At 35.2% G+C, this 23,753-nt stretch overlaps 1 pseudogene; it reads right to left on the bottom strand.

Annotated features, from left to right (window-relative positions):
• Positions 1-9,581: 9,581 nt before the first annotated feature.
• On the bottom strand, positions 9,582-9,926 carry LOC149264244 (subtilisin-like protease SBT2.6 pseudogene; annotated as a pseudogene).
• Positions 9,927-23,753: the final 13,827 nt, after the last annotated feature.

The raw sequence follows: 23,753 nt of genomic DNA, 5'->3' as shown, positions 1-23,753 counted from the left end.
ACATAAAATAACTAACTATCAAAACATTCACTTAAAAAACAATATATGATATCTTATCCCACTGAACTCTTTATCTTTTGAGCTTCAATATAAAGAGCAAAACATCAACTCTATTTGGTTAATCTTAATGTATGTATAGCATTCGTTACACTTTTACCTAACATAGCTAAATGTCAAAATACCTAAATGGAAGGAAGGAATTGTTAAAAAAATATTTAAAAAAAAAAAGATAAATGATTTTTTTTATCTAACTCAAACAATTAAGCTAATTACAATTAATCTAATTCAAATAAAAGTAGTTGGACAAACCGATATAGCATGTCAGAGCTGTATTTTAATTATAGTATGACAGCTCGAGTTGAACAAACTTTGTACGTTCACGTCACACGAAATTCAAAGCCAATTACATTTGAGCTTAGAAATCCTGCGAGGAACATTAAAGCGCCACCCCACAGTAGATTATTAAATCAAGATAGTTCGAGTTCAACGAACCTATTATGTTCGTGAATTCCTGCATTCAAAGCGATACACATTCAAGCGAGGACGCGCCTTAAAGTTCCACCAAAATTTACTAACTTTCACACAATATGTGAAAGTTGTATTTTGTTGAACAAAGTGAGCTACGTTCAAAAGTTTGTCCATTTAGGCAAGAATGAGAGTTGAACATCGATCAGAAATCTGAGAATGAATATTGAAATGAACCTCGAATATTTGTGCGAAACCCAATGATGAATATTGAAGTGGAAAGAGCATTTCAAAACAATCTCGCTTTTTTTTGGTTTTTTTGGGAGAATTTTTATTTTTCTGTGTTAAAATAAACTAATTACTCATGACATGAAGAGTTAGTTAAATTTAGGGAGTCAAGTCAAGTCAAGTCAAGTCTAATTTAGTGTGTGGTTGTATGTCAAGTTAGAGTTAGTTAAATTTAGGGAGTCAAATTAAGTCAAGTCAAGTCTAATTTAGTGTGTGGTTGTATGTCAAGTTAGAGTTAATTAAATTTAGGGAGTTAAGTTAAGTCAAGTCAAGTCTAATTTAATGTGTGGTTGTATGTCAAGTTATTTTAGGTGAGTTGTTAGTTGAAAAGGTTTAAATACCTTTCACCAGGGTTATTGTAATAATCAAGTTTTAGTTGATCAATAGAAGAGCCACAACTCATATTGTTTGTGAATGTTAATTTTTGTGTTTCTCATCTTTGTCTTTCCAACAAATTGGTATCAGAGCTGAGGAAAGACCACAAGATCCGTGGTGCCTGTAGAGCTAGTGTGAAGAGGGCCAAGAGAAGAAGGTCAATGATTTTTAAAAAAAATTGCATTTCAAATTTGTCACACTGTTAAGAGTGGCAAATGCGCAAGTGAAACGAAAACCGCACCGCATTTAATTAGTGCACAAACTGCACAAAAATCAGGTTAAATACGTAGTTTTATATTTGTCAGGGGTGTGCATATCCAGTGGTTTATTAAAGCAGTAACGAATCAGGTGGGGTTTTTGAAACATTACGTGTTTATTAAAGTTTTTTAAAAGGGAGCGCTAACCCGCAACAAGTTCATAGACCAAGCCCCATTACCGTCAAGTCAAAGGTTCAAAAAAAAATCCTCCACGACGAAGAAGCTCTCATCAAGAGTTTATAACTAGCATTTACACCAAAAGGTGCAAAGATACACCGATATTTTATTTGGGTTTTTTTACCCTTTGAACAAAATTATTGTACTTACCTCACAAGTGTGGGCTTGCAGCCAAGTCTAGCTTGGGTATTCTCATCGATAATGAGTTGTTTCCAACAAGCTTGGGGCTTTGGGCACAGTTGGACTTGCACCCAATGCAGGTTGGGTAACCTCTTACCCATGGAAGGGTTGTCAATATTCTAGAATGGAATTATATTAGAACTTCATTAGTGATTTATCTATCAAAAATGTTCAATGTACAAACCATCCCAACCATGGCGAGAATATGGAAACTTGCCACCCATGTGACAATGAAAATGTGGGAGCCTAGTAAGAAACCTGCAATTGAGCTAAAGTGTTCTGCATTGGTCTTCGTATTGTGGGGGTGTGAATATTTCACACACATAACAAAATACATTCCGATTTTGGCAAAAAAAAATGAATTTTCCAAAAAACTAGTAACAGATGCAAAAGTTACCATTTAAAGAAACAACATCCCCATTATACCCAAAAATGACATTAAAATTTAGCAATACCTATTCGTGAGAGTAATGCAAAAACATTTTTCATTTATTGGGCATCCTAAACAGATTGCAGGGATTCAAGTACAAGAGAGAGAGAGAGAGAGAGAGATTGAAAAATTCAATTAAACTTGGCCTTCCAGTATATTGAAAAAACATATACAATGACCACTCCTACTTGAGTAGACTTCTATCTACCATGTCTTTGTCTCTCTAGGCACCATGCCATATAATTGTTTGAGGTGTAGGAAATGAACCCATAACACCCACCAATTTGATAATGTTTTCTGTGAGAGAAATCAAACAGAGTGAGAACGTATTTGCAAATTGTTTACAACTGATCAATGATTTGAAATGTGTATAAAAATCTGGAATTGCAAATGCACTAGGTTGATATGCTTATTTGTAGAGGATATCTTTGTTGAGTATCTCTTGTATCACCATCAGGGCTAAACAGAAACATGAATAGGGAAAAAATGGCCTCAGAGGCAGAAAGCTTTGAAGAGAATGGGATGAGGCCACAAAGAATCTTAGAAAAAGCTGGGAAATACTCTTCCTATATGAATCAAATCCATTTTTTTCTACTATCTATAGGTGTTTCACAACTAAATGTGTGAATGATATGGTAATGGTTGTAGAGAAAGACTGCATATTTCTGTCTAGAGGTTGTAATAATGCTTCACTGAATTTTCCAGGCCTTGTTGGCTTGGGCAAATAGTTTCCTTCACTTTGACACCATTCTTGTAAATCTTGAACGTGGGTACAGTAAATGCTTTCAGACGTTGTGAAAATCTATTTTTTTTTTTCCAGTGTGCACCTTTAACAATTAAAGACAAGTCCATGTTAGAGAAAGTTAAACAATCTACAATTTTATCTCAAATGCATCTCTGGTTAACCAACAATTCAATACAACTTTGTTTTTTCAGTGTCCACCTTCATCAATTAAACACAAGTTCATGTTAGAGAAAGTTAAACAATGTTCATTTTTCTCTCAAATGCATCACAAAATAATAATATTAATTCAATTTTAAAATTATATTATACATCAATTTCCAAAAAACAAATATCATCTTTGTCCTTTAGCATAAATCCCATGCTCATCTACTGTATGAAATTTGACCCACAATTTGATGTAAAACGTGAATGCCTATAAAATATATACAAAAGTTTTGCAGGTCATCATCGTTCAGTTGTACTAGCCCTTACTCCCTGTGAAATGATCTATAATCTGATCTAGAACTTCAATACTTGTAAAATATCTACAAAAATTTAGCATCAGCCATCATCAGTCACTTATATTAGTCCTTACCGATTCTTCTACCTATGGGCACCTTCAAGAAGTTGACAAAATAGTATCATCCACATAGCTAATCGAGAAAGGGAGAAATATTTTTGCATTGGTCATTTGATATTGTGTTGAAATGGACTACTGCTAGGCTTGCATATCCATAACATATAAAGCAAGTTATTCAAGGAGTTTTTCATCTCGTACTATGAAAAAACATGAAACCTTAAAATGGGACAACAAGCAAATATAGCATAAATGTCTCACATGAATGCATTACCAACCAGGTGAATTAATAGCATCGCTGAATTGATCATCACTGGAAACCACCTCTAATTCCCCTCGAAACTTGATATCGCAAATCTCTTCTCCACTAGATTATTTTGAGTTTTACTTACAACAAAGCATTCTGAATAACTGGGGGAATTTACATGTCTTATATTAATCATTTCAAGGGCTAACAATAAAATGACATGAAGAATATGTCTTTCCTTTTTCATTATATATTTCAAAGGGCTAAAATATTAATTATGAAGACCGACCATAGCTACAAAATTCTACAGGGGGTTCCATCTAGGGAGCAAGACATACCATGGCACGACTCCTCTAGTCAAACATTTATCAAGAGCTTCCTTTCTTCAACATCAAAAGTTAGGACAAATATCGAGATTGCAATTCCAGCAAAAGACATTTCGTCCTCCTATTTGCAAGAGATAGTGGTAGCACCAGGATGTGTTGAGGCACCCTCTTGAGTTTCCTCACACATGATATTTCTCTTCTTGGTCTTAGGATTACATATTCTAAATAACAAGATGATTACTATATCGACACTACAATTTTATATGCTTAGGCTTTAGATCCTATATCTTAGATTAGATTTTCTTTTATCTTGCTTTATAGATGTGGCCCTTGTACTCCCGCTTCATATTGACTCAGATTATTTAGCAGTCCCATTGACCATTTAATGGTCATTCGTTGGAAAATAATAAAATTATCTCTTATTATCTTCTCTTGTTGATGCCATGGATTGTTATGACGCCAAGCAAATTTCATCCCCTTTAAATGCATACTTTGAAGAAATAGCAAGGACTTTCAAGTAAATCAATATCCCAACCATTCAATACAAGCATAAACAAAATATTTTATTGTTTTTTATTCCATTGGCCAGTACATAGTTGTTTTTCTCATTTAGAAAATGAGTTTCCAGCAATATTTGAAAAACATGATTCATGCCATACAATTATCTATTTTTTGGCACTGTATTAAGGTCAGATATACCATAAAATACACTACAACTTCAATATTGTACCCTCTTTGAAGAAATTGCTTTAAATATTAGGAATCTGACAAGATACCAGAGTCAGTGAAAATCTTTGTTGAAGTGATGTCAGAAGTCAAGCTAAAGCCATATATTTACAATCATAATTAATTAGGAAGTCCCATGGCTATACATAAGCGCCCTAGTCGCAGTGATAACAATATGTTATTCAACAACCATTAGTACTGACAAAATATGTAGCCTTTAGGAAAAAAGAAGGATTTTGGTTGAATAGGTGAACATTAATATATAAAACAAGTCATAATCCTCGATTAGAAATGGGTATACAGATTTGTAATTTTATACCACCCCAATATTTTGCTAAGAATATAACCTTATTTGAAGGAGTTGCATGTTTCCAAGATGAATAGTGAACACTGGAATAACTTTCATCAAAGTATCCATTTCATTTGGAAGGTCATTAATTTCTTTAAATATAATAGTGAATAGTGAAATTTAGTGACCTTCATTGAATATTTACAAATAGATGCATTGTAGGGCATTGATGGAAACCCAGGAAAGTCTACCACTGTAAATTGGCACACCCAACGGAATGAATGTCGATCTTCTTCAGTTGAAAACAGACATAAGTCTTGATCTTGAAATGTTCTTTGAGCATTCATATTAAGTTATGTTGATCAATAGTACAAGATAGAAGGAAAAGTGGAAAAAAATATGGTATCATGGTCTAAGTTTTCAAAAGCTGAAAGCATAGCTCTTTACATGCTTTGGCCTAACCATTCAAGTAATCTAAAAAAAGTCTCATGACTATAGATTTTAAGGTACATCAAACCAATGATAACATAATCATAATTCAATGAAGTTTTATAAAATCAAAACACTCAGAATCCATATTTGAAGAATTTTGAGGAGGACAGAAACTAAATTATCACATTTCTTATGTCAAGGAGATGGTCATGGTCAACAGGCATAAATCTACAACCATCATTTCTAAAGGCATATAAAGTTCATCACACATACTATTATAATAATATTCTTGTAGATAAAAAAGGAAGAGCCTCCAAAGTTATGCTTTAACTATTACTATTGTCACCATAGTTGGTATACATATATCCAACCACTAAAAAGGCAAACAAGAATTCATTTCATTTGGTTTCTTTGAATGATCATTGATGCAATCAGAACAATCTAGTACAAATTGCATTATTTTTGTTAGAGCTCTTGAGCTTACCTGTCGTCCAACACCAAACGAATTGGGATTATTAGAACCAGGAGTCCCAGGCACTGACTGGACATGAGATTGTGGAATATAAAATGATGGGATGGAAACTTCAACTTCTGTAGCCACCCAATAAAAGTGTTCATTCAGTGAAAAAATAAATTATAAATCATAAATTGATCTCAAGAGGAAGGTTGAAGGGTAAAACATGATTTTATATGCAAATAACTACATTGAATCACAAACCAAAATCAAGCCTCTACCCTGCAAACAAAGCCACTGCTCTTGGTTGTAATAGTCTAATTTTCTGACATCTAAATAAATATAAATTCTCTTAGAGCACAAACCTGGGAAGAAAAAAGTTTTTGATGCTGCAGTAGAACTCATTGCTGCCAAAAATTATGTGTACGATTTTTCATGAGATAGGATGAAAAAGAAATCAAAAATAAAAGTCATCGGTCATCCCTAATGTTAATAATTGACAGATAAGTGAAACCATTGGTAATTGTAAAACATAATAACATTGTTTTCTCAACTGTTAATATTGTTGTGCCCTTAAAGCGATCACTGATAGTCCTTTATCGAATGATGAATCCACTTACATGATAATGATATTATGTACCATAGAACATAATATTAAATGGTAATACCTATTTGGAATATTAGAATTTCCATATGACACAGTCCAAGCTTCTGCTACCAAATGCCATGAAAGAATTATATTCACATTTGTACCTGGAAACACGAGGTCATATGTGTCAGCAGCCATAAAAAATTTACATTTGTATATATAACTAGGAAAATATCATTATGTAAAAGCATGACTTCTTAGTCTATTATAACAAGTCATCCAAAGATGTTACAACAAACTCTTCTAGACTGAAACTAGGGAAACAACTTTTATTTATTGGAAAAATAGATGTACCAGGAAGTACTGGTTGGGGTTTTTCCCATGCATTTTCTTGTCCTATTCTAGACACTTTCTCTGCATAACCATAAAAGCGTCCATTTGGCGGGCCTATCTTAAGAACATATCAATAAAAAATGATCAAATCATATTTGTTTTGACGTACACTTCCATAATAGACATGTCAAGTGCAGATGAACCTTCAGACTGACATGGTAAAATATAGTGTTTATAGTATCTTGGGACACTATTTACCAGTGACTATTGCTTCATACCCTCCTTATCATTATACTCTTGATAACTGCGAAGCCTCTAAAATTATAAAAGAAATGTCACATGGGTGAAGATCTCAACATGTTTAGATAACTTATATGTGATTCAAGCACAAAAGAGAGAAAAAGCAAGTTACAACATCATCGTCAAATGTGTTGAAATATGATCTAACCAACCAGCCCGCTCAAAGTGCTTAGGTGAGTGTAGTGACCAAATAACTTTATATTGTACACAAAAATATCTGATCAAGGCAAGCTATCTTAAGTTTTGTAGTTGATAGTTCTGTATTTTGTTGACCGAGGGGGTCATTAAACTTGTAAGCAATAGTGCCTAGATGATCAACAACATTAGCCAGAGCCTTTACTGCATAATCTTTCAAATTTTTCAAAACACTAAATAAAGGAAATATGAACCTTTGTTAAAACATGTGGTCATAAAAGAAAATGAGGAATATTATTTATCTAACTCATATCTACATGTTGGTCTCCTAGCGACCATAAATTCAAGTAAAGATGCCATCTATATAAGTTGTCCAATGCATATCCTTTAAAGTTAGGGTTTCTTATAAGGATGGTTTTGAATTTCATATGAAAATTATAAGTTTATCATAACTAGAGATTAACAAAATAATTCATGTTAAAACTATTAGTATTTCAACTTTAAAGTAATTGTTGAGGTACACTCAGGGAAATGCAGCTCATGTCAAGTTCAAGCATAGAATCCCTATAAAAGTGGACATACTTTCTCAATCTACTCTAAATTCTCCAAAATTATTAACAAACAGTTTTGATTGTTAAAAAACTTTTCCTTTTTCTCTCCTCTCTCAGGTCTTCAAATTGAAAGTGAAGTAAATTGTGAAAATGCACTACTAGTTGGAACATTAGTGTTGTGCATTCCTAAGCGCTTATGGTGGCTGGAATTGTGCCATGGTACAACTAATCTCAAAGAAACTGTGCCACAATGTGCCCAGTTTCTTGGCATCCTAGGGGGCAACCAACAAATTTACATTCTATTTCACAAGAGACTTGCAACAAGAATCTAGGATCAAGTGGCTTGTTAATCAAGAATGATCTACAATATCCCAACATTCAAACATATTGGAGCATTTGATCTCCCTATCGAAGATTCTTTGGTCTGTAACTTCATCTTATAGTTGATATCATGTCATCCTTTCAAAAAAAATTCCAACCAAATTAACTTTTCAGAGAATTCTATTGAACATACCCAAGATGAAGAAAATCTTGGAGTGATAGTTCTTCACATTATTTACTATATGTTTGACTTTCTCTAAGAAAAAATATTGAATTATAACTTACTAGTTAAATAAGAGTTCATGTCAAATTTTTTAACTCAGATATTGGCCTCTAGTGATTCTGTTTCATGAATTTTATAGATGGAAAAAGCTAGCAAGATGAACACAATTCACTACAAGAATTCTTTGTGCGGAAGCATAGGAAAGGCATTGTTTGATTAAAGCCATCTATAAAATGCTCATGACTATGCTGAATCTAAAGACTTTGTATTTTTCTTTTCTTAATTGGTTATTTTCCAAGACCACGGATGCAATCCTATCAATCCAGACTCAACTAGAAGACATAATCATTATCCAACCATGCACATAAGGATACAATAACAAAGAAAGTGTAAGAAGGCATACGCCTGTTTTTATTCATAATTATCAAGATATGACATTTCACAATACTCTGTTGCAGAATAAAGTTGTGGCCTTGAATTCTTGAGTTCCTGCAATCGGTGACCAATCAAACCATCAAAAAAATTATATAACCATTTCATCATTAGACAGTTTCACTTCCAAATATTTGTAGGATGATGTTTTCCTTAAAGTCATTCCAGCATCATGAAAAACCCAAAGATAAGATGAAATGTATTTTCTAAAAAAAGAATTTTCAATTTTTTAAGTTAATAAAAAATTGAAAATGGAGAAACGGAGGCAAATGCAAATATCTAAAACAAGTTACAACAAACAAATGAAATGGAATTATACAGTGACTGTATCTCATGCTAGAATAGACAGTAAAATGCGAGTTGAACATTTCCCCTAACGTTTGCAGCCTCAAGATCAATTCATCTCTTCAGTTCCAGAGTTCATCATAGAGCTACAACAACTCCCCTCCATGCCTAGTCCAGGCAGGCAAGATCATTTCACCAGGTTCTTCCGCTCCAAGGGTATTTCAGTCTTGAATAGTAGAAGAGTTATTGTAAAGGGTTCTTTACAAGTTACAACCCCCACTATTAGTCGAACAACCTCTTCTCAGCCTCGAGCACTCACTTGACGACATCATCAAGCTCTACATTAGGAATTTTATTGTGATTGTGAGAATTGAACACTCTTCCACACTCAAACTCCATTTCCCATTTCTTCAATATGTTCCTATACTTCCTGTCAATTCTCTTCTACATTGTATAGGGCTTCCTTCACAGGGCACAGGTTGAACTGGTATTGCGTGCAACAACATTTCTATCAATACCTAGAACTAAACAAAGAAAGCTTACATAATCTTCATAGATTGCATAAAAAATGAGGCTTGGATCAAGCACAGACTTAGGGTTCACTGCACCACTTCCATGATCGAAGGGTGTGGAAGCAATAAGAGTTATTGGACTATCTTCTCCAGATTGAATTTGTGCTTGCAGGGGCTTCCCCATGTGGTCAACAACTGTTGATGTTGTTTGTAATGCTGACTTGATGGTAGTAGGGCTCCAATCGAGATGATTTTGCTTCACCAAAGTTGCAATGCCAACTATGTGTGGTGTCGCCATGGTTGTCGCTGATATCATGGAAAATCCTTATGTTTGATAATTGACTTCATCAATGCCATTAGGAGACCATGTTGCCCATATTAGAGAACCAGGAACCAAAATATTTGGCTTTAAAACATCAGTGTCCTGAAAGATGGAATCCTTAATATTTGGCCCTATAGAAGAATAAAATGCTACTTGAGGAGTTGTACCTTGATATATAGGCTTCAACCCATTTCCAATGGAAGCCTTAACTCTAAACCTTGTGATTTGACCTGATGGATCCCTTATTGTTGATCTATTATAGTAATCTACAAGAATTTGTGTTTGATCTACTTCTTTTATAACAATTCTTGGAATTCCCACTGGAACTAGATCAAATTTAGCTCCCGGAGATGGGTTCTCCATAGCCATAATGAACACAGTTGCACCTAAACTCTTTGCATGATCTAGGTGGATGTTGGTGGCCACCCACCTATCCCATTTGGACCCCCATGACTGTCTCTTTCAGTTTTTCATTTTCTGTAATTGTAGCACAATTTACTATTTTTAGGAGTTTTTTCAAGTCTTGAACTTTCGGCGCTGTTTTGAGGCCCTAAGCGACATTTTTTGGGAAATCTGGGAGCAGCATGGGTCCAGGGACCGATGTTGCTCTTCCCAAAGTTGTAGTGCTCATATAGATCTTTCTAACGAGCTATTGTACGCGTCAAATGAAGATCGGGTGCCAAAGTTACAACCCCGAGAAGTTGAAGTAGCAACTTACCTAAAACGGGGCCCACAATTTGCTGTTTCATCTTCTAGGGTTAGGTTTTGGGATGTTAAGGGTTTTCCATTGTTTATCAACAATAAATAGGCCTTCAAGCCTCATTGTAACACAGTTCAAAGGCATGTAGCCGCCACATCTCTTCTCAAAGATAAGCTACCATCGCCTGAGCTGGTTTATTTCCATTGTTGTTTGTAAGCATATTTCAGTATTTTAGATTAATGAAATGAAGTATTATTTCCGCTGCATCTTTTTGTTTATGGTTATCTCTGTAATTTATTGCGTTCCTGTTTAAATCCGGATCAATGGTATCATAGCGGTATGCTTTTTCTCTATTTTTCTTTGCATGTCCCCAATGAGGTCGGGGCATAAGGAGTTAGGGCTTGAGCTGGTCGAACCTTTGCAAGACTAGCCTCGAAAATCCCAACGGCCTCCCATTGGATGAAAAGAAAGATGAGGGGGCAGGAGTTCCTATCAAAATCTTGCTCGAAGAAGCCCTTGAGCGGTAAAGGAATGCGATGATGGATAACTTTGCGCAGATCCTTCAGTGGCTACCCAGGGGCGACGCATTGGCTTCCAACAGCTACTCTGGAAATGCCACACCGTTTAAGGTACAAGTTAATTTTGAAATCCCCATCTTCGAGGGTCAAATAGATGTAGATGCCATAGATAAATGGTTAAATATGCTAGATGGGTATTTTTCTGTTCATGAATTTTCGAGTTGAGAAAAGATTGTTTTCGCTCTTCTCAAAGTAGCCCCCCACGTCAAGGACTGGTGGGAAACCTACTCCAATCAGAAGAATGAAAGTACGGGCTCACTATTTTCAGCCACACCCAGTTGGGATTCATTTCGGGATGCCGTCAAGGAGGAGTACTACCCTGTCAAAAGCTATGAGGACAAATACATAAAGTGGACCACGCTACAGCAGGGAAGGGACCAAGATGTGCCAGAGTTCACAAACATTTTTCATACCCTTTGCACATAGTTGGGTATCATGGACTCTGAGCTGCATTTGGTACTCAAATATCGCGACTTCCTACACAAATACATCTAGGATGAGATGGAGTTCCTCAACATCTCCTCACTCTGCACGGCGTACCGATACACTATCAAAATCGAGCAAAAGTTCAAACAGAAGAAGCGAGACTTTGGATCTGAAAATCCGAAGACCAAAGGACAAAGCCAAGGCGGGGTGACCCAAGACAACCCGTCGAAGCCACAAGAAAAGAACAACACCCTTTACTCATGCACCAGGCTCCATCTAGGTCTTACATTACATGTTCAGTTCCATCCAGCTTTCCTCGAGCTCCATTAACTTCCTCCTTCCATACCAATTCCAAGACTCTCAAAACATAAAAGGTAAGAACAAGAAAGTCAAAAAGAAGAAAACCATGAAAACAAATAGAAATATGACATCACAAACAAAGTCGCAAGGTCATCCACTAGACATAAAAAAAACTTCAAATCAAGCGCAAACAAACCATAAAGCACCGAAAGAACAAAACTAGCAACAAAAACCATGACTCAATCCCCATGGGTTCCCAAAGCTCCCAAGGGAAAGCTCAACCTAAGCCTTTTTCAAGATTTCATAGCAGTCTCTTTTTCCATGCAATCTTTGCATCATACTTACATAAACACATAATTGTCAGTGCATAAATAAATATGCAATATACTAGTTACATTACCTTGTTGTGCCAAGTGTTACACAACATTTTGTCACTATCCCTATACTCCCCATTCCTTGATCCTGGAGGACCTCTACAGTGAACCCCACATGCTTTGCCTTCATGAAGAAACTCCCATTGTGTCCCTCTTCATGAGTAGATCAATTCCCTTTTGCACAATTTCCCCTGAAACTTCTGTTTTGCCCAGTTTACAAGACCAACGCTAATGGCCTTTGTCTCCACCGCGCCGATGTGTAGAGATTAGCACTATCCCTAGTGCCAACCAGAGCGACTGAGCTGTGTTCCAGTCGCGTTGGTCCTGTTATGGAAACTTTTTTAAATTAGGAGCTGAAGCTTCCAGTTCTAGAAGCTTCGTAACGGAAGTCTGGTAAATGGTTTGGCCGGATGGGATCGAGGATGCCAGTTTGGGCTCATTTCCCCTATAATGATGGAACTACCTCAAGGGATAAGCCCTTCTCCCATGAGAAGAGGATCCATTTCCCATCCATTCATCCTATATAAACCTCCCTTCTTCCCAAGCACAAGCTAGTGTTGATATTGGTGTGCTAATGCTATTTTGGTTTGGAAGAAACAACAAGCTATTACTAGTTGTAGCTATCTAGTTGTGTGAGGGAGAAGTGTGATTTGGTTTGGAGTGAAGCCTAAAGGGAAGAGCCTTAAAACTATTGTTGATTGAGGCCATCATGGAATGCTAGCAAAAGTGTGTGGGAACCTGGTCTTGTCAAAGGAGGACTGCAACGTCAAGACAAATGGTTGTAGTCTCTCTTTGATATTAATATATGCAACTATCGATTGATTTCCTACATGATTTATCATCTTACGTATTCATGGCTTAATGTTTCATGACTTGTTAAGTAGGTTGAATTACAATTTGTCTATTATCACGTTTGTTGTTTGTTGTTGTTTACTTGTTTCAAGTGCTTGAAGAAGGAAGCGAGAGATAGCTGGAGTGAGCAAGCAAGGACATCATCAAACAGGATAAGCGGACTAAGAGGTAGGCCCTCTTAATTGGTTATAACCTAAGGAAATCTTCCATAGAATGTATCTGTTGTGGCTAGACCCATTATCAGGCTAGAGGAATTCGTTTGTGTTTGCACTTATAATTTTACTTCACAACAAATTGGCGACTCCGCTGGGGATCCCAATCCTTTTGTTTGTCTTAGATTTCATGATTTCGTGAGAACTTTTCTAGTTCCACTTTTTCCCTTTGGTTCTGTTTCTTTTCTCCTGCTTACTGGCCTGAGTCTAAAATTCATAGTAGCAGATCTGGTCCCTGTTTCAAAGTTTTTTATTTTTTTCCTTAGCTCCCTCGATTAGTGCGCTTAATTCGCTGACAGTCGCACCGATCAGCGCGATATGCTGAGGAACAGTCACGCCAACTAGCCTCTGGCACTTGTTGTCAGTTAGGCAATCACACCGATGCCTGTAAGTGAAGATTAGGGTTTGTCCCCAATCTTGGCCAGTGTGTTTTTCTCTCATGATTTCGACCCTGTAAGCCTTTTAGATCGTTTTCTCCCTGACTAGAGAGCTTCATTTAGCTTGGTTTGTGTGCTTGCTTGGTTTAGCCCACCCTCTGATGTGTTAAGTCTGGCCCTGTGTGAAGTTATTTTTTATTTTTTATTTGAATCCCTTGATCGGTGCTATTTTTGGCCAAAAAGTCACACCGATCAGCCATCAACACTAATTGTAGTACTAGTCAGTCGTGCTGATCAGTGCTACTTTTGGCCCAAAAGTCGCTCTGGTCTCTGAGTTAAGAAAAATCAGAATTTCTCCCATTCCAGTGCCAGTGTGTCTTGACCCTCAAACTCTCTTCTTCTGCCCAGAAGTGACTAGGATTCTTTGTTTTCAATTGAATGAGTGAAAGAATCTCGTTTGTTCTCTTATTTCGAGTGTCTCTTTTCTCTTTCCAAGCATAGATTACATTACTTGGTTTCTCGATTGAAACATTTATGTGTTTGGTTTGTTCAATTCAAGGAAGAAGTTGGTTTTAGTTTCATTTATAATGCTTTGGATTTGATTGAAGCTTGTTTGTTCGGAATTGTGAAAATTTTCATTTAAAGTGCTTTATGTGAAAGATTCATTTTGCATTTTACGAAAAGGAGAACATCATTCTAGTTTACTTAAGCGAAAATATTGCATTAGTAGCATTATTGAGAAGCTAGAATTGCATCATCATAAGAATTGGAAATGAAATGAAACTTCTTATGTTGTTATAGGAAGATAAATTGCGTTTAGGAGATTTATTAAAGAAAGATTTCATTCTTTGATTGTTGCATTGATTTTGTGTTCCCTATCTCTGAATTAATGTTAACTTTCATCGAAGACAAAGATCTCTTTTCTCATATAGCTGCATATAGGAGTTTTCAGATGACAGCGGTAGGGCCTTGTAATTGAAACCTAATTCAATATCAACCGTTAAAATTTATTGAATTAACCTAAGGAAGCATTGAAACTTAACGCTCACATTTAGTGGTCTAGGCTAGAGACGTGTTCCGGCGTCTTTAAACCTAGCAGTTGTCGTTCTCTTCGACACAAGACAACTCTAGTACGAACTTGTGCTCCCCGTACCATCATGTATATAAAGGGAGACCCCATTAGGTCTGCAATCCTTTATCCATAAGAAGCCGAGTCTGTCGCCTTGTAAACGTGATACATCGAACACAGCATTTGGGGAGATTGCCTACCCATACTTCTCGGTTCACCGGGAGGTATTCTGCAGTTCATGGTTACCTGGTAATCCTTCATGCCTAGAGTACCCTAAGCAGTCATTTTGGTCTTTTTGACTCTTTAAATTTAAAAGATCACTGAGAACTTTTCCTTTTGAGCTCATTAACTCCGAAAGTGACTAGAGTCATCTTTCGTCCTTTTCTCGACTCTTAAAATATGAAAAGGTAAAGTTTTGTTTCAGTGTCTAAAAATTAACTTCCCACGAAATATCCCTGGTAAAAGTTATCTTCCTTAGTAATTATTTAGGGTTGATTCCAATGGCAACACTTCCAGATTCCACCAGTCAAGGGTTCCCCTCGGATGGGAATCTTGGTCCTTTTCCTTCTTTTGGAAATGTTGGTGCTCCCTATATGGCAACGTTGTCCCTTCCTGGGTTAACCATTGGTTTACATGTCTGGTTGTTTTTTACCTCAGTGGTCCCGAGTGTCCCGAATCTTGTCCAAACATCTCCTTCATTCGAATCATGTCATGATGATTCTAAGGTTGACCTCTCCCCTTCTTCCCCTGTTTCTTCACCCTCCTCTTCTACTTCGCTTGGTGAAAGCTTGAAATCCAATAACCATGAGGCTAAGAAGAAGAAGAAGAAGGCGAAGAAGAAGAAGTCAAATAAGTGAGAGGCCAACCGTGCAGCTATTACTCCAAATACACCCCCTGTCGACAAACCTTCTGATTCTTCGCGGAAGGTAAAATTCCCTTGCAATCTGTGTAAGGGTGACCATCTCCTTTGAGACTATCCCGACATTCCCAAAGTCTTAGAGGTATGGTCTCAAGACCTGAACCGACCATCCCCGTCAACCTCTGGAGATCATGTCGATGCTACGCCTTTAGCTAATGATGGTAAGAGGAAGGGAAAGATTAGACTCCCCTGTAGGTTATGTGAAGGAGAGCATCTTCTTCACCTTTGTCCTCTTATGGATAAAGCTTCCAAATTTTTGGAAAACCTTATAGCTCCTCAACCCTAACTTCTTGTTGGTTATCAGAGGCTTTCTTCTAACCCTTTCCCAGTTGGTAAAGAGATTGACTTAGATTCATCCCATGCCCGTCCTGCTCTTCTTGAGCATGACTCTCTTGTGTCTATTCCCGACCAACCATTGGTCGAAAAGAGTGTCAACTTGGTTTCACCACCAGTTGCTCACTCTGTTCTGGAAGAGAGTGGTGATCATACTGTTCATGTTCTTCTCGTCTCCTCAAATTATCATGAATCAAAGAGTGACCATCCCATCCTGGTTGTTCAGGAGAGTCCTCCTCCTATTCTTGTATAGCATGGGGGCAATCATATGATACCCCCACCAAGTAGCTCTGTCATTTCCTTCGATTGGGGTCCATTGAATGCTTTCCGCCTTCCATCTTATGTGCCTTTCTAGATCACAGTACAAGCCTATAATATGGTAGTACATGGCACTATATTAGATGAAGGCACATCTGTTAGCATCATGTCTTCTACTACTTGGAAAGATTTGGGCTACCCACGGCTTGTGCCTGTCACTCAGAATCTGTTGACATTCAACAGAGGAACCAGTCAATCCTTAGGGGTCCTTCTGAAGTTCCCTATTACTTTGGGAGGAAAGATGGTCTATATAGACGTGATGGTAGTCCAAGGTCCCTTAGATTTCAATCTTATCCTTGGATGTGACTATGTTTATATCATGGGAGCTCTTGTTTCTTCGCTTTTCCATGTGGTTTGTTTTCTGTATGAAGGGAGAATGGTGATCATTGATCAATTGTAGTTCATTGGTCACCAGGCGCCTCCTTTGCAACCATTGTCCCCTATCGACTCTTGTTTGCAAGCAGTACCTTCCCCGCCATAGGTCAATTATGTGGCTACATGTTCTTTCTCCGCGTCTTCTAATGTTCACATAGATGGTATTTCACATTATGTACTAGGGGCATTAGAACCCGATCTGTCTTTGGTACCAAATGACATGCATTCCTCCAGAGCGTGGTTCTTCCGTCCAGTGAAGACCTCTTGGGAGCCATGTTCTCGTATGGTTCATAAATAGATGGGTATGAGGATAATTCCTGGTCTTGTGTTAACCTCGTTAAAAAATGAAAGAAGGGACGAGGATAGTTTGTTCTTGTGTCAACCTCGTTAAAAAATGAAACAAGGGATGAGGATAATTCCTGGCCTTGTTGTAACCTCATTAAAAAAATGAAACAAGGGATGAGGATGGTTCCTTGTCTTGTGACAACCTCGTTAAAAAATGAATCAAGGAGTGCGGAGTAGAGTTCGTTGTCTTGTGTCAAGCTCCTTACAAAATGAAACAAGGGATGTGAGCATAGTTCCTTGTCTTGTGTCAAGCTCATTAAACAATGAATCAAGGAGACGGAGGATGGTTCTTTTACTATGTCAACCTCGTTAAAAAATGAAACAACTCCCTTTTCCAAATCGAGTCTTGATTAAGATCTCGTAAAATCCCAGTCGATTCTTTCCTCGATCTCGAAAGTGAACCTTCATTCCATTCACCCAGTTGACTGAAATGAAGCTTGGGAGGCATGTACCTCGATTGAATCATTATGCTGGGGGCATGCAAACTTATAGCACACATAGTTTTTTGTTTCAAGCTTGTGTAAACATGAAATCGAATCCAAGTAGAGTTCTCCATGGTTCAAGCTTGTGTAAAAGTGAACCCATGCCTAATTTACATCTCGTGATTGCCCTTTTAATCAGTTGATTTATGCTAGATGAGACTTGGTTGTTTCATTCCATCACCACCATCTCTTTGGTTGATCATATGCTTTCACTTGGTTGTTTTTCCTTTCCTGAGGGACTGCAACGATGAGTGGTTATTTAGCCAGCCTCTTGACCATTACATGTTTTGAGCAGTTCCTTCATAACCGGAACCAGTTGCTACCCTTTGTACCACTCGTTCCTCTAGGACAAGTCACCTTTAAGCTCTTTTGTGACCCTTTAAAAGTAAAAAGATGGTTGAGCCCTTGTCATTTCGAACTCGTTAATGGATGCAAAACGTCGTGCACCCAATATAAGTTTACCCATTTTTTGGGCTGGGAGGCACTATTTATGAAAAAAGTACTCCTTGACTGAAATGGTCAAGCGGTTCTCTCAAGTATTGTTTTCTACCTTTTTGGGCTCGAGAGACACAAACGTACGAAAAGGGACTATGTGGAGTTTTTTTTACATGTTTTTTTCAAACTCTCTAAACATGAAAAAGATACCGAGTTACACCTTTGTCGGACTTGTTAAATTATTAAACGACATCAGATTCGTCACGATGATGAACATGAGCTTCTCCTTCCTAGGGCTCGTTAAACTTACTAGGTCAGATTCATCCAAAGGATGAACTTTCAGTGCAAGCATATGCTATCATATTCAAGCTTGCGATTAAAAATAATTGAGGTACCTGCTAGAAATGGTGGGGGGAAATTTGGACATCTATCAGTTGTGTCGGCAGCTCACTCTTGAACATGACACTCTTTGCTTCGTGTCGGGTTGGGATATCCTCCTTTGTATTGTTGACCTTCTTGGGTTTGAGCTGTTCATTTTTGCCTTCCATTTGATCTCTGCCGCATCATCATGACCACCGATCCCATGGATCCAAAAGCTGCCAAACTTCCAGTTGTGTTGCCGATATGTTCAAGAGTTGTCCTTCTGCAGCTACACTTACCCTTGATTCTCTGCATCATCCAAAATCATTTTGCATCCTTTCGTCTCGCGTCGATGATGTGGGATTCATTATGGCCCTTATTCGACACAGTCGCTTTCCGTCAGCTTCAACTCATTATCCGGGAAGTTGACCGAGAGTCTCCTTTCCAGTAGCTTAGATCTTGCATGCCCTAATGCCCTAAATGATGATATCTAATGTTTATTTTCAAAAACAAATCAATTAATTTTATTTTTTTAATCTAATTTTTCTACATTCTGATTGGTTAGAGTCTTATTCTGTAATGATAATATGTACTTTGACATATTAATAGTAGCGTAAAACATCCAACTTAGTTAACTTTAATTACTGTGGGAAGAGACACCACAAATAAATTACTAATTTTTTTTTAAAGTTTTTAATATCCATTCTTTTTGGTTAAGTTTTTAATATCCCTCCATGGGTCGATCATTAAATGAAAAGTTATGATTTATTCATTAAAATGTTCTAAAATGGACTACCGTATAACTACCATTTCCATCAAATTTAAGCCCCTCCAGCCACGCCTATGTTTACGTTTTTAATTATTTATGTTTGGGTATATGTACGGTAAAGTTCCAATTCAACCACCGAAAAAACTAAATGGATTTACACTCATTTATGAAATAGATTTCACTACAACATGCTCAATTATTAAATGATTAAGTTGCAAGAGGCGATACGTGCAAATGTCTTGCATGCTCTTCCTTCGACCGAAACTCCCTCGGTGCGATTTATTGGTAAGCAGTCGCCATTCAATATTTTGTGGTTACAAATGTTCGAACACAAACAAATAGAATTGGATCCGTGGTGACATATAGAAATGATGAGACTAAATTCACACTTGGCCTTCCATAACAATCTCCACCGTGCTCACATTTAATTTCTCGACCACCACCTTTTTCTCATCTACCACAACAACCAGTGTTGCATGGTGGTTGTCATGTTTGGTTTCAGAAAGTTTAGCAAATGCAAGTGAAACTACCCTTGAATTTCTGTAGATGAAGTACACGATGAGTTGGATCATTCCCATCACAGACCCAATACCATTGGGTACCTACAATGTCAGAAAGAAACCAAAATAAGAGAAGATAATTTTATACACAAATTAGTACTGAACCAAAATAGGCAAAAATAATAATAATAATAATAATAATAATAATATCACCCCTATGAAGATACCTATGAAGATATCTAGTGTGACCGAAAAGATAATTTTATACACAAATTAGTACTGAACCAAAATAGGCAAAAATAATAATAATAATAATAATAATAATAATATCACCCCTATGAAGATACCTATGAAGATATCTAGTGTGACCATAAAGTATGCGCCATTGCATTTAGAAAGTTGAATAATGAAAGTAAGAATGGCATGTACTCCATGCTTTTAGTTCTGATAACAAGCCTCTGAAAAGCATCCAGAAAACACAGGTACTGGTCATTATGTATTACATTTATGAGCCTTTTTAAATTAGGGTGAAGTGAAACCTCATCAGGAACGTAAAAATATATTTATAGCAGTAGTCTTTAACGCGACTTTTTGAAAGCCTTTCCGGCGATTTTTCCCGGTGAAAATCCGGCAGTGATTTATTGGAATCCAAGTTTGATAGCTAATTTCTGCACAATGAAACCGTCCCAGGGGTTTTTCAGGGTGCTGAATCCGAATATGCAGTTAAAAAACCATTTTAACTGGAACAAATCATGATTTCATCTCAATTTCTTCCGCCGGATTCCGTCACCGGAATCTCAAAAAGTCGCATTATAGACAACTCCTATATTTATATCTATAAGCGTTTTATTGAACGTTGCAGCTTAACTTTTCTTGTACATCAAATTTTATGGTCGTAATTTTTTATCTTTTTGTTTGTGCATACTTTTTTTCTCTTTATTTTACTATTATTTCCTGTCACAATAGAGTAATAACCTATTCAAAAAACATTGATGTTGACATTAATTTTAAATTTATCAAAAATTAAATAATATTATTTAATATTTATCTTTAAAAAAAAATTAATTTATTTTTCCTTTTATTTTTTTATATCTAATTTTTCTACATTCTAATTGATTCTAGAAAACACCAAATTACAAAGCTCCTCCTCCTTGCGAGAATGCATGCGATAACGATCTAACATCAGTAACATCTGATAAACTCTCGCATATATCCAATGCACAACAATCGGGGCCAGCGCCCCCATTGTTTCATCACTCACATATCCCTTCCAGAAAACCATATTTTCTTTCCTTCGAGTGCCCCAACAGAGAAGATAACGGACGGATATGTCTCTGTCTTGGACATATTGTTAACAGAAAAAACTTGATTGTCCCTTTCACGGAATGAACTAATTAAATTACGAATGAAAGTAAATGTTCATTTTCTTTTTAATGCTCAATTTAAATTCCCCCACGTTAAATATTCGTATCCATAGTACAAAGGTCTTTAGTAGATCGCATTGGATTTGCCTGGAGTCATAATTTGCGGCAGTTTTCACTTTTAATGGTTATTTTTCAATATTAAATTAATATTTTTTGAAATGATATATAATTAGTTTACATTAATATTATTTTTTTAGATATAGTTGTTATATTTTCAAATAAATTAGAATTATGATAGATTTTCTTACTTAAAACACAAAATTATAGATAAATTAGACATATTTTAAATTAGATAATATTTTTTTTACTTATTAAAACATATTAAAAAAGCATTGATGTTGACATTAATTTTGGATTTGGTGAATTTTGTCTATTGTCAAGAGGTTTTCAACTAAAAGTAAAAGTAAGAAGGTGCAATGGACTTAAGTGTCTCCCCAAATTCATGTTTAATATTTTGGAAATTATTTTTTTTAGTGAAAATTTTAATATGCCCTATATTTTTAGTTTTTGTTGTATTTAATTATTTTGGATTTTTGAATTTTTATTTTTAAAATTTATATTAAATTTCAATTTCTAGAATGATACAATTATAAAATAGTCATATATACTATCAAATAACATATTACATGATATAAAATAACAAATTACATCATATAAAAAATATATTATCAAATAATAAATAATACATTTCATTTTGAGAACTATAGAAATTATTAAAAAATGTAATATTTAGCTAAATTATTATTTTACAGTACTTAGATTACATAACTTTTAATCTATTGGTTCTTGGAATACACATTAAAATACCCATTTTCATATTTATTTTGAAAGTCTTTGATATAATAGTTGGTTAAATTATAATTTTATATTGTTGAAATGACATTTTTAATATTAGTTTTGCCAAATACTTTATTAATTTTGAAATGTCATAAGGTAATTAATGCAAATGTAATTTTTCTTTATAGTTTTGACAATACATTGGAATCTAGTTATGTAAGTCATGGTCAAATTGTCACTAGTGAATTTTGCCTAAAATCAAATAAAAATTAATTGAAATATCTTTAAATTATTATGCATTTAAAAACACATTATTAAAAAATATATATATCATAATTTTGTTAAAAGTATATCACCTAAAACTAACATGGTAATTGTGTCTTTATTACATAAAACATTACAACATCAATATTTTCTTAATCTATTAGTTTGTTTATTGTGTTTGATAAAAATCTCTAATTGAGTGTTTATTTCATTTCTGTAGAACATATATTTTTTGTTCATATTTAGTATATTCATATATATTTGTGATGTTTATCTTGAACATATTCATATGTATTCAAACAAATGTAATATTGTGTAAAAATAGAATTTGATGAAAGATTATATATATGTATATATTAGCAGTTTTGGTAGAAACATTTTTTTGTTTGGAAGTATGGTTCTAGAATTTTGGTTCAAGTACTAAGTCTCACGTCATTAGCAGTATTTTATGGCTACTAAAAACACTTTATTCATTCATTCATGTATGTCTTATTTGTTTCTTACTCTAATTTAAGGATACTTAAAACAAACAAGAATATCTACAAAGTAGCCCTTGTTCAAATAACTAATAGTTAGTTCATACATTTCAAAATTCAATAATTGAACTAAGTGGCAGGGAAACTCTAGCTATGCGACCTTGTTTGATAATAAAAATCCACTCATAATTTATTACAATAACCATAGAATTTGGAATCTTTCATAAAAACAATTTATTACAATAACCATAGGATTTGGAATCTTTCATAAAAACAATATGTCGTACAATTAAGCCTCACATGATATTACACATTATCTAAAAGCAAATTGACGGTATGTGGAATTAAAGAAAAAAAAGAAATATAACCTATAGTTAAGAATATAAACTTAAAACACAGTTTTTTAAATTAATAACTTAATTTCTTAATCAAAACATATATATATAGTAATAAAAAGATGTTTGGCTCACACCATATATCTACATAAATTTTGGAAAATCTTTTTCATTTATTATCAATGAGATATTACATTGTATAAATAATTAGTTATAAGTAAAAGTATGATGACATCATATATGTAACATGTATATAAATTAATGATATCTATAAAAGTATAAATTATATGATTGGTTGTAGATAAGTAACTAATCATTTAAATTTTTAATTTATTTGGATGCCTTTGTTTTTGTTTTTGTTTTTTTAAATTGATATATTGCTTTTATTTTTTTTTAATCTCCATATTCCTTCTTAAAAGGTCTTGTAAATGTCTGCTATTAAGTTTATAAAAAAAACCACCATATCTACATTTTTTTTTGTAAATTGAATTTATATTTTATTGGAAAAAGGAGATTAAAGAGATTGTCATTCAAATCTACCCAGTGTACCAAAAAACCATAATAAATCAGACAACCAAGTACATTCAAAGCAAGAGAGTGGAATCTTCAATCTAGCACATCTAGGCATAATTATACTGATCATTTCCACAATATATACAAATATGACAAAAAGAGACCAGGTCTGCTAGTACTTCTCTATAGTGATGGAAAAGTTAAAATTCATTAAGAGGAGAGACCATCAAGTTCGTCAATAGTAAATAGAGTATACCAACACTAGCAAACCAGCAAGTCAGGGTTTTTCC

The sequence above is a fragment of the Pinus tabuliformis genome, chromosome 6 (genome assembly GCF_031772625.1).
Source record: "Pinus tabuliformis cultivar Carrire ecotype Pingquan chromosome 6, CPIR1, whole genome shotgun sequence".
In the NCBI taxonomy this organism is placed as follows: domain Eukaryota; kingdom Viridiplantae; phylum Streptophyta; class Pinopsida; order Pinales; family Pinaceae; genus Pinus; species Pinus tabuliformis.
Note: the sequence above shows the minus strand (reverse complement) of the source record. Positions and strands in the feature narration are given on the sequence as shown.